Genomic DNA, 13449 nt, shown 5'->3' on the forward strand with positions numbered 1-13449 from the left:
AATAAATGTAGGCCTATAAAGGCTAAATTTGGGGGTTGGGGTGCAACATTGATAGCTCGTCCTGGTCTCCGAAATAGATTGCTAAGCCTTTGTATATTGCCATCTATAGTTTATAAAAGATATTCAAAGTTAGTAATTATTAGGTACTTTTTGATAATGGCGATTACACATTTTTGCGCTCCCACTAGGGATGGCGCTCTAGGCGACCGCCTAGTTAGCCCTATAGGTAGCGCCGGCCCTGCATAGGTTCAAACAAGTTGGTTGGTTCAAGGTTCACTAGTGGTTGGCAAAGAAATAACAGAACGAACAAAAAACTTAGACACGAACAAACACGGAAGCTAGTCTTGTTTGTTGATTCTTTTTTTTAGCTGGCACGTTGGTGTGTCTACTTTGATTGTCACGACGGACTTCGGAAACAATCGGATGAGCTCGGCAATAACCGTCGTTGTTCAAATTACAGAGGGGGTTTATTAATAGCACATTGAACTACAAAACACGGTAGTCATCGCTTTGCGAAATCGTCTGCTAGGGGGCCTATGAATCTACCAACATAAACATTGTTAAAGGCCAACAGAAGATTTCTGTACAAGGTTGGTTTGGTATTTTCGCCTTTCTTTATTTTGGAATTATAAGTGAGTTGTTTGATAATTTTGTTTTGCTTAAAATCCTTTGCTGATCAGGTAGCGAATGTGTTTAAGATGACAGTATGTTGCTTTCATATTAAGGGTTTTGACTTATGGGTCATTAGCATAAATAACAGACCCCCTTCTTCTTCGTCTATTTCAACTTCCAGTAGAGCATAAACCATTTACAGCATTCTTTAATGCATTTCTACCTCATTTATTTCCTGTTTTTTTTCCCCATCGTTTTGAGACATTAGCTTCTCTACAGGGCATTATTGTATCGAGTTCATTTTTATAACGGTAATCTGTGTTAGGGTTAGTGTCAAGCCATGGGCATGGTTGCGGTTTAACGAAAAAAATTGAGTTATAACAATAAACCAATATTAGTTTCTAATGTCAACACAGGCAGTGAAAAAAAAACCCATAGCCCTGTCGATAACGCTAGCCGTTACGTTAAATGAAAAGCGTTTACGGAAAGTGTTCGAAAACTCAATACTCTAAAGAGAATTTTTTTCGATTGCCGTGTGGCCGATGATCCATAGAGTCAATAATAACTCGAACACCATCCACAAAAGACAATCACCCGACCATAGGGGGACAAATAAACTTTTATCCTTAACCCTACTGCAAGTTATAACCTAAACAGTATCTGTATCCTTGTATTATCATGTGGGACGGAGTGGCATAGCGGTAGAGCGCTAGACTGGTAACCCGAAAATGTCGAGTTTGAATCCGGGATCAAGAAATTAGAACGTCCCCGAGCCCACACAGTTCTAATAAGTGCATAACTCACGTTAGGGAAAGTAAAGGCGACCTGGCAGTGTGCTGACCACACCATCGCTCCACATGCCGAGGTAAAAGAACAGTTAACTCTACTTCACTTGCCCCATGGATCGTCAGGTTCGAAAAGGGAACTTTACAGTATTATCATAAAGAATATTTAGGCATTGCTAGCTCTACCGTCTGTATTATCACAAAGAGTATGTTGTTATTGGTATTCAATTTTAACCAAAGAGTCACCACTAAAACAATTTTAAGTATGTTAGCAGCAGGTCTAACTAATGGTACCTCACATTTCAACCTACAGTTGAAATTTGCCCTTCAGTTTTTCCGTTAAAACAAACAAACAGCGTACTTGTTCTAAAGCAAAGTAACGACTTGTTTGTGAATCGTAGGCTAAGTGGTGGTCATGTGTACAGGAGTTTAACTACTTCAGGGGTAGGGGGTCAGTCAGCGGAGTATCCATCACGTGATGAGCTCTTGAGTTTACCATATTGATTATTTCAACAAATACCAAAATATTTACCAAACGTAGCCTATTGACAATTTTTTCCATATATATCTAAAGTAAATATGTACCATAAATATTAACCAGTTATAAAAATACCATACATATTTACAACAGATAAACATCATACGGATTTACAATACATATTTAGAATAATTTTATATATATAAATATTTATAAATATTTACCTCGAATACCTATATATTAATTTATAAATATTTACCAAAAATATTACCATAAATCTATTCCTTATAAATGTCTATACCATAAATATTTGCCATACGTTAATGCAGAATAGAATGCATATTTTAACTATTTAATGATTGTACAATATTTTCGAGTTTTAAAAAAAATTCCTATAGCACATCCCTTGGTTTAGTTATGTCACTTATCCTAATCCTTGCAATTACACCAATCCTGACTTTCTTTTTCTGACCCTAACGTCGTTACTGTTAGTAAAAGAAAAACTTGAAACGATAGGGTGTCGTTTTGCTGAAGAATTTGTTTTAATATGAGCTCAGCGTCTCCATTATTTCACAACAACGCCCTCTCTCTCTCTGCGAGACGCTGCTGAAACAAAATAAAGATTTGTCAGTCCAAGTTTTTGTTTTTTTCCCGTGCAAGTTTTTATAACAGGCCTACAAACGGGGTTAATCCTGTGATGGCTGACAGGAGACCGAGTCTGAAAAATGTATGAACGCGGGCTAGAGGGAGGTCTCTGGTAACCATGGCAACGCAGGCGATAATAGTGTGGTTTTAGTTACGTTCAGACTTAGTGAAGGAAGTACAGCCATTAGTGTTGGAGATTATCTGAAAGTTGTTTTATGGCAGTGGATTAGGGGGGGGGGGGTAGGAGGCGGCAACATACAGAGACCGATTGTTACTTGGGTCAATATCAAGGATAGGGATAGGTTAGGGCTAGGATTCGCAGGGTTTCTTTTGAACATTTTGCTATTTATGCGGCTGGGGTGGTGGGGTTATTTGTAACTTCCGGGTGGGTCATTTTAAATGTTATGTTTTTATTTAGTACAGGAAGGTGGATGGGGGGGGGGCACCGTCCTCACTCCTCCCTGGAGATAAATGAAAGAATACGATTATGGATATGAGTAGTCACTATTAAGTGTGATGGGGATCAAGAATATGGTAACGGTACCATAAAAGTAACACCTATTTAGCAATGTCGGCCTTGAATGTTAGGGCCTTCTGATCCAGCAATGGTCGCAGTACTGTAACCTCCCCACTTCCTAAAGTAAAAGGAGCTTTTTATTTTTTAATTATTTTTTTTTGTATATGTCCCATCTTTGACTACAAACGATAATTCAACGTTCCGTAACTCTAGCTTGACCCAAGCGTATCCTCATTCTTATGTATTTTCTATATAAATTCTATTTCGTTGGGGGTAGTGGCTAATTATGAGAGAGAGACTGACAAAGATATATCCAGAACCTCTAGTTTTATGATCCCTATATATATATATATATATATATATATATATATATATATATATATATATATATATATATATATATATATATATATATATATATATATATATATATATATATATATATGAATCGGGTAGTTTTAAGACAACGGTCCCGATCCCCCCTTTTAAGTAGGACAGTGTTTTGAAGGTATATTTCTTGTTTACAACAGTCCTGATTTTTTTTAATGGGCCGTCGCGTCACAGTTGATGTATTCGTGTGTCTGAATTCAATTAAAATCATTAGGAGTATAGGGTTCAAGGGTCACGAAAACATGATTGGTGTCGTTGATAAACCTCGGATCGAAGGTTATGGGGGAGGGTGGGGGGGGGGGGGGGAAGGGGAGGTAAACATAGGTAGAAAAGTGGCTGAATTTTATATACCATGGGCAATGCTAAATCATGTATTCTTATCATGTAGATAGTTGAGTTCAATGTTAAAGCGATATTTTTTGAATTATTAGCCGAAACTTGTGTGGCACCCTATCACAGGCATATTCATATTTTATATTTAAATTTAAATGTTTGTTTTTTTAAAGTGTGTTGTGCGTGTGTGTGTGTGTGTGTGTGTGTAATGGGGGAGGGGATGTAATAATGAGAAAGGATTGTGACGTAGGAGGCTATTTCATGTATCAGGGGTATACGCATAGCGAGTAGGAGTGTATGGGGGGAGGGGGGGAGTAGATAACAGCTTGTGTAAATCAATTTTGTTTGAATAGTCTAAGCCCTTACCCCGTAGAGCGTAAATCTTTTGTTTATTTTTTATTGACGTGGGCTCTGATTCAGATCTTATAAGACTTTATATTTACAATGCCCCCCCCCCCCCTATACATTGGCATATAATTATAGAACAACAATAAAAAAAAAAACTCGGGCCTATGCTTATATACAATCAACCAAGCCTAATTACAATTCTAATTCAGCTCGTGTTATTAATTTAGCTTCGTCCTAATTATATAACACAACACATCGATATAATTATGTAGTGATTTTCTATTCCCGCGCATAATTATATATCAGCAAGAAAGCAAATACAATATTTTGGCTATTTACCACTCATGTACCGATAACTCTCTACAGCTGAAGACATCGCCAGTGCAGTTGTCTTTCCCTTGTGAACATCACGAAACATCTTTACCTGGCCAGTGGCCCACCTGACGGAAGTGTCACCTATTGCCAGTATGCGCTGTTGTTTGTTGACCGGCTCTCTGTTGGTTTAATTCCTAAGTCAGAGGCAAAGAGACCGGGTCAAAAGTTACCAAACATCTGCAGCGGTGGCCAGATAAACATTTCTCAACACAGGCTGAACTTAATAAAGGTCAGTGAATCGTTTTAAATTTATTTTTTGATTGGGGTAATTGCATATCGCTTTTAATTATTTTGCAAATATGTATTACCATTTGTGGGATCTTGTCCAGATAAGCCCCGCCAAAAAGTTAACCCCCCCCACCCGAAAATTTAAAAAAAATATTAAAAAGAGGATATGAAACTTGTAGTTTTAGTTTTTAACACAAACCCAACCCAAACCCTAACACTAGAGCCTGATAAGAAGCTGTTTTATTGCGTATGTTTAAATAGTCTAATGTCTAGACATAAAAACAAACAAAAACAAACAAGTCAATTTACATCAAATTGGATTTGGCAAAAAGTGGCGAGGCTTATCTGAACAAGATCCCATATGTACACATATGTGCACATACCCCACTCCCAAACATCAAATTTTACCAACCTATCCATGACCCTACTAATATGTAACTCATCAATCTAGCCGAATACAGGGGTTGAATTACGTTCAGTGTTTCTTTTTAGACATCCTGGGTGGGGTGGGGGGGGGGGTGGGGGGGGGGTTGAAAAAAAATTAAATGATATATAAAATATTTAGGTCTAATTTAATCAGTGGCGTAGTCCCGTTCCCTCCCACCTTATATTTCAAGTCCCCCCTCTACCCCCCCCCCCTGAAGAAAAATGTCTGAAAGAAACTCTGATTACAACAGTGCAATCACTTACGCAGTACACAAAAGGACTATAAACTTAGCTAATATAAACACGCTGTATGTATTTCTTTTTTCTACAAAACTTCGTTTAGTATGGGGGTGTTGAGTACAGACAATTTTTAAATGCAAGAAAAAAAATTACCAAGTTTGTTCGTAACACAAAACACGTTTTTTTCAATAGGGTGCTATTGCTGTGTTTCATTTACAATCTGGACAAAAATACGACTTGTACACAAAACAAATTGCTAGTCACAAATATCTCCTGTCAAATTATTACCTTTATCAACGTTTGTACTCCATTGACAATATTTTTTAGACTAAAAGTCCTAAATCCTCACAAACTATGCAGATACAACTTGATGCATTAATTATCGCTATCTTTATCATATTTTCATTTTGTAGTTTTGATACATAGAATGAGATATAGCTATATCTGAATAGGCAATTTGTGAGGGTGAGACATATATTCATATAGTACATTATTTGATGGTGACACATATATAACATTTTGTGATGGCGACACATATATAACATTTTGTGATGGCGACACATATATAACATTTTGTGATGGCGACACATATATAACATTTTGTGAGGGCGACACATATATAACACTTTGTGATGCTGATCCATGTTTTGGTCTAGAACATGTTGTAATAGTAATTAATGTCTTCCTGTAGAACATTTCTGATGTTGATACACATCTTCGGATATAACATTTTTAGTGGTGATAGTTGACCACATATGTGGTACTATATGTAAATAGATATGTGCTGTATGTTCTCATATAGTGGGACTTATGTGTAGGTTGTAGTTTTGTAACATACACTATAGCTTTCATATACACACGCATATATATACGCCGCTATTTAGTGACGGGTGAAGACTTCCTGAAAGACACAGTTGTCCAAAATGGGGTGGGTGGGTACACACTGTTGCGCATGTCTGGAGAGCGGGGGGGGGGGGGGGGAAGGAGGGGTAGAGAGTCGGCGTGGTGTCCCGCATGGTTGGGCGACGTAGAGAATTGTATAGATTTTGCATATATATATATATATATATATATATATATATATATATATATATATATATATATATATATATATATATATATATATATATATATATATATATATATATATAAAGAGAGAGATATAAACAGAGTGAGAAAGAGAGAGAAAGTGGTCACTGCCTAATCCCACCGATTACAAAACCACATTATTTCCACCTACTCCATTGGTTCCTGTGTTGCTTCTATCCTGCCGGTCCCCAACAAGACAGTTGCATGTTAAACACTGTGTTCCACGCTAATCTGTCAGGATTAACACGTAATCCCATCCACAACCACCCTCAACTCGCCTGTCAGCTGATCCCGTCATGCACTTGACAGTGACGGGGGAATGCAGTTCATGTAATATTCAGGAGGTCACGGGAGATGGTGACAGTTGGTGTTTGGTGTCTAGTGAGGGTGACGTTTGGTGTCTAGTGAGGGTGACATGTGGTGTTTGGTGTCTAGTGGGGGTGACATGTGGTGTTTGGTGTATAGTGAGGGCGACATGTAGTGTTTGGTGTCTAGTGATGGTGACATGTGGTGTTGGGTGTCTAGTGAGGGTGACATGTGGTGTTTGGTGTTTAGTGAGGGTGACGTTTGGTGTCTAGTGAGGGTGACATGTGGTGTTTGGTGTCTAGTGAGGGTGACATGTGGTGTTTGGTGTCTAGTGAGGGTGACATGTGGTGTTTGGTGTCTAGTGGGGGTGACATGTGGTGTTTGGTGTATAGTGAGGGCGACATGTAGTGTTTGGTGTCTAGTGATGGTGACATGTGGTGTTGGGTGTCTAGTGAGGGTGACATGTGGTGTTTGGTGTATAGTGAGGGTGACATGTGGTGTTTGGTGTTTAGTGAGGGTGACGTTTGGTGTCTAGTGAGGGTGACATGTGGTGTTTGGTGTCTAGTGAGGGTGACATGTGGTGTTTGGTGTCTAGTGAGGGTGACATGTGGTGTTTGGTGTCTAGTGAGGGCGACAAGTGGTGTTTGGTGTCTAGTGAGGGTGACATGTGGTGTTTGGTGTCTAGTGATGGTGACATGTGGTGTTTGGTGTCTAGTGATGGTGACATGTGGTGTTTGGTGTCTAGTGAGGGTGACATGTGGTGTTTGGTGTCTAGTGAGGCTGACATGTGGTGTTTGGTGTCTAGTGGGGGTGACATGTGGTGTTTGGTGTCTAGTGAGGGTGACATGTGGTGTTTGGTGTCTAGTGAGGGTGACATGTGGTGTTTGGTGTCTAGTGATGGTGACATGTGGTGTTTGGTGTCTAGTGGGGGTGACATGTGGTGTTTGGTGTATAGCGAGGGTGACATGTGGTGTTTGGTGTCAAGTGAGGGTGACATGTGGTGTTTGGTGTCAAGTGAGGGTGACATGTGGTGTTTGGTGTCAAGTGAGGGTGACATGTGGTGTTTGGTGTCTAGCGAGGGCGACATGTGGTGTTTGGTGTCTAGTGAGGGTGACATGTGGTGTTTGGTGTCAAGTGAGGGTGACATGTGGTGTTTGGTGTCTAGTGAGGGTGACATGTGGTGTTTGGTGTCTAGTGAGGGTGACATGTGGTGTTTGGTGTCTAGTGAGGGCGACATGTGGTGTTTGGTGTCTTTAGCAACATTTTGGTGTTGGGGGATGTCCTTTGCCACTTTTTGGTTTTTTTTTGGTAATTTTTACGGACATTATATGTTACTGGGAACATCAGTCTGGCTAGCTTTTTTGTTAGGCGGGGGGGGGGGGGACATGTGGTGTTTGGTGTCTAGTTCAACATTTTAGTGTTTGGGGGACGTCCTTTGGCCACTTTTTGAATTTTTTGTGGTATTTTTTACGGACATTTTTTGTTGCTAGGAACATCCTACTGGCTAGCTTTTTTGTTGGGGGGGGGGGGGGGAAGGGACATGTTTAACCATTTTGGGGCACGTCAGTGTGGTACATTGTTACTTCTAGAACATGCATCTGAACTACTTTTATTGGCAATCTTTTGTTTTTAACTTGTATTTCGGAAACACATATTTGTTTTACTTGTATTTGGGAGCCATCTTTTCTGTTAACTTTTACTTTGTGAAACTTCTATTTGGTTAACTTTAACTCGGGTAACATCTATATGGTTAGCTTCCTTTTGGAAATAGATTTCATATTTGACTGTCGTGACTACTATTTCTTTCCGACATTATTTAGCGCCTGTTATCAAAACTCTGCGCCAATTATGTGAAATAAAGACGTCTGATAGGTATGTTAGACCTACTCCATTGTGTTTATGTTCACAACACAAGTGACAAAGACGGATCGGGTATTTGACATCACAATTACCACCACGTATATTTTTATGTGATTATTTCATTGTTGTATGAACAGAAGTGTTTTATAACCTGTTTTATTGTGGGACGGCCTTCTCTGTAAAAGCAAGTTAATAAAAAGTCTAGTGACAATTTAAGCGCAATTTCCTTATGTTATCCATAACAATTTTTAATTTTTTGTGACCGAACGAAAGGATATTTTTTTTGCGCTAAAAAAAGACAACTATATTAACCTATATCAACGGAAATAGTTTTATTTTAACGAGTAGGCCTACACGATGCTCAGTTTAAATAAAATACTTAAAAAAAACTTTTTAAAAAACCACGTTTTTCTTGTGGACTAAAAAGTAGAAAATAACTATTTACATACATTTGATGACAAAAAACGTGGGTACGTTCACCATCAAATTTCCCGACCCATCTGCCCGACCCACGTTTTTTGTCATCAAATGTATGTAAATAGTTATTTTCTACTTTTTAGTCCACAAGAAAAACGTGGTTTTTTAAAAAGTTTTTTTTAAGTATTTTATTTTCTCCTTTTTAGTCCGTTGCTACACATGAAAAACGTGGTTTTTAAAAAAGTTTTTTATATAGTTTATTTTCTACTTTATCTAATGACTTGATTAAGTATGAATTGACTAAGTGTTTATAAATACACGGACTAAAAAAATCTTGAGCGACCAGGATTCGAACCTGGGTTGTCGCGGCCACAACGCGAAGTACTAACCACTATACGATCACGGCCAGCGCGCTCACATCGATTGGGGCCGAAGTAACTGTGTCAATAAGCCTCCAGTCTTGTCGGTATCTTTAGAAATCATGTCCTCAATTTTATGGTCCTTGGGGCGTAATTAAATTAAGCTAATTACGGTCTCTAATTGCTAGTTTTTATGATTGCATCTGAAATTGTTAGGCGAAAGTAACCTGCATGCCAAATTTCAGATCTATAGAGCAATCAGAAGTGGGCTAATTTTCGATGTCAATTTTAACAACAAACACACAAACGCGAAGCTGAGTTAATAAAAACGTGTTAAAAAGTAGTAAATATCATCCTAGGCCTACACGATGCTCAGTTTAAAAAAGTAGTAAATATTTTTTTGTGACCGAACGAAAGGATATTTTTGAAAACTTTCTTCGGCAATATTGTTCTAAATTATGGCAGAAATCGATTGGTAAATGTTTCAAGTCGCTAAGTGGTCTGGTTGCCGAGATATGGGCAAAAAACTGCATTTTTTCGAGGTTTTTTGGCTTTTCCGGGAAATCCAGGAAGGAATTCCGGGAATTTTTTGGCCCACAATCATCCTCGGAACTTGCTTAACATATTTGCTTTGGAACTAGTCCTCGATATTGCTTTGTTGAGGAGGAGATACGACTTAAAGCTGCGGACACAAATCCATCCATCTATCACCAGAAATGACGAGTTAATAATCGCAATTGTCCAGTATGGAAATTGCGCTAAAAAAATCACTAGGCCTTTACAGGCCGTCCGTCATAAATAATTCGCCGTGTTTGTCGTCTCTTTGTTTATTATCTTAGAACGACAAGTAAGATAGTTCAGTTAAAATTTTAAGAACAAGGCATATATATATATATATATATATATATATATATATATATATATATATATATATATATATATATATATATATATATGTAACTAGGGGAAGTTACACCAGAGACATAAGAACGCGGTACAGCGCTGTCAACTTTGACACGACTGATGTAATAACACAGGTGGTGGCTGATAACGATCAGAAAGCCAAGGCGTAATATCTCGGGAAGCGATACGAAAGAACGGTCTGTCAACTTTGATGTGACAGGATGCAGATGGCTTATTAAATCGGACTGTACAACAGAAGCGGCGTAATGCAACGATTACGATTACGAGTATGATAGGACCGAATATGAGTACGATTATGAAGGGGATATATAGGAAGGCGACGGGGGGCTTTCTCACTCTCTCGCTCTCGCTCGATCAGTCAGTCTGTGTGGCAGTATCAAGTTGGTTACTGAACGGGTTAGCCGTATTGTGTTAAGAAGGACAATAGACATGTGTATTCAGTTATATGAAGCCTAGTGAGGACTGTTGGGGGTCCGTTGATTCAGACTATTATTGTGAAACATCTCTCTTGATTCATTATATTATTGTGAAACATTCTTTGATTCATGTAATAAAAGGATCAATAATGAACCTGCATCTTCGAGTATCTATGCTGTGGTCAATGTTGTGTGGAATGAGTGGTTAGACTCGGGAAGGTCACATTTGGCGTTGTCGGCAGGGTAGCCAGAGACTCGTTACATTTGGCGCTGCGACCAGGATGAATTCAACGAGACTTGCCGCGTTAGGCACCCATAGTCAACCTAGTTCATAACTGTGTTTAGTGTGTGTGTGAATTCGGACATACAGGAACAGTGAAAATTGAGGAACGAGGAAAATTTTTTCATACACACACGGTAAGAAAGAACTCTTTTTTTTTACTAAAGGAATAAAATGTCTACTCTGGACGAGAAGCAGACCCATATTGTGGTCCTGCCCAGAGAGTCCCACATTAACAAATTTTACGGGGACGGTGATCCAACTTTAACCAACATGTTCAGTGAGGAGGTCAAAGCGGCCTGGGCCTCGAGAAACATGTCACCAGAGGAAAGATTAAGACTGCTGATGGGCAGTATAGGAGAGACGGTTAGGGCAGAGGTCAAATGCCACGATAAAACCGTCCAATCAGATCCAGATAAGGTGCTGGATCTAATTATGGAGACCTTTGGGGAGAGACGGTCGGGATCGCAACTGCTAACGGGGTTCGTAGGCTTAAAGCAGAGAATGGCGGAGAGTGTGATGGAGTATTCACACCGAATAAACAGGGCCTTTGATTCGGTAAAGGGCAAAACACCTGACATTGATGTACGCCTACTGAGGGACCAGTTCATCGAGGGGCTAGCAACCCTGATCTTAAGGAGAGAGTTGAAAGAGGAGGTCCACAAAGACCCGCAGTTGACCTTCCTTCAGGTCAGGAACTCAGCGATCCGCAGGTCCGAGGATGAGGACCAATCGAACTGTTCGGTGGACAAAGTCTCTGTGCCGGAACAGAAACAATCCCCACCCACGGGGACCGGCACGGTGGAAACCATGATGGCTCAACTGTTGGCCCACCTGGATAAGGTTAACCAAAGATTGGAGAGGTTAGAAAGCAGGTCAACAGCTGAGAATCAGGAAAAGAACGGGACAAAACAGAGACAGGTTGGACGGCCGCGACCCGCCGGTCCATCACTCCGGTGGACGGCTGACGGTCGACCAATTTGCTTGTCCTGTTCACAACCCGGACATATGGCACGGTACTGCCAGGGAAACGGTCGTCCTCTGTAAGGCAGGGCCAGGCTACAGAGGGGCGAGGTTATGGCCCAAGAAGCAAAATGATGGGAGTCTGTCCCGAAATGGTGATTACGATTGGGGACATCGCGGTGAAGGCAATTGTGGATACAGGCTCCCAGGTGACGACAATTACGGAAAATTTTTACACCAAATGGATGAAAGGAAAAGACCATAGGTTGAGGTCTGACACATGCATGCGCCTGACGGCAGCTAATGGACTAACCATTCCTTACTGTGGTTATTTTCTGGCGGATGTCGTGGTGGCGGGACATAGGTTGAAGCAGGTTGGGGTGTTCGTTACGAAACACAACCTAGAGACAAATGTGTCAAATATACCTTGCCTGTTGGGCATGAATATTCTTGGCCAGTTGCCAGAATTTCTTACAAATATTGTCGGATCGACCACACCAGGTCGGGGATCCAAGTTGGCCAGGTTTGCCAAGACCAGAGGAAGGATATCAGTCCCGGCAAACACGGTCAAGGCAATCACATTACAAATTGGTGATACAAGCGTGAATGGTGATGTGATGATAGAACCATGTGGCGCCGCACTGAGGGCAGGCGTCGTGTTACTGCGGACATATACATCAGCGGAAAATGGACTAGTTCAAGGATTAGTGGCAAATGTTTTGGATGAGGAAATTTTTATACCGCCTAATACTCTGGTAGGAGTACCACAGAACGTCGAGGTACAAAGGTCGGCACAGTGCATCGAACTGATCAATACCAGCAGTAATGAAGTAACAATTAGGTCGGTCAATGTGACGGCCGAGGTGAAGAAAGAGGATGGCCGATCATATACATTCCCGGAAACTGAGGACCCAAAACTAAATGAATTGTTGAATAAGTACAGGGATATATTTGCCTCGTACGAGGGTGATTTGGGTTACACGGAAGTAATAAAACACCAGATACCCTTACTACAAGACAAGCCGGTGGCGCAACCTTATCGAAGATTACCACCGAGTCACTACTCTGCGGTGAAGGCACACCTGAACGATCTACTAAAAAAGGGAATTATTACAACCAGCACGAGCCCGTATGCGGCACCGATAGTAGTGGTAAAAAAGAAGTCAGGGGAGATAAGACTGTGTTGTGATTACCGGAAATTGAACAATATCACAAGAAGGGATGCATTCCCCTTGCCTCGTATTGATGAATGTCTTGATGCGTTGGGGGGAGCAAGATTTTTTTCTACCTTGGATTTGGCTAGCGGCTACCACCAAGTGGCCATGCACCCCAACGATCAACATAAGACTGCATTTATTTCTCCACTGGGACTGTACGAGTGGACCCGTATGCCGTTTGGTCTAACTAATGCACCTGCTACATTCCAGCGAGTAATGCAGAGTGCTATGAGTGACTTTC

The sequence above is a fragment of the Physella acuta genome, unplaced genomic scaffold (assembly GCF_028476545.2).
Source record: "Physella acuta isolate Inbredline_101_S28 unplaced genomic scaffold, ASM2847654v3 ptg001640l, whole genome shotgun sequence".
Taxonomy (NCBI): domain Eukaryota; kingdom Metazoa; phylum Mollusca; class Gastropoda; family Physidae; genus Physella; species Physella acuta.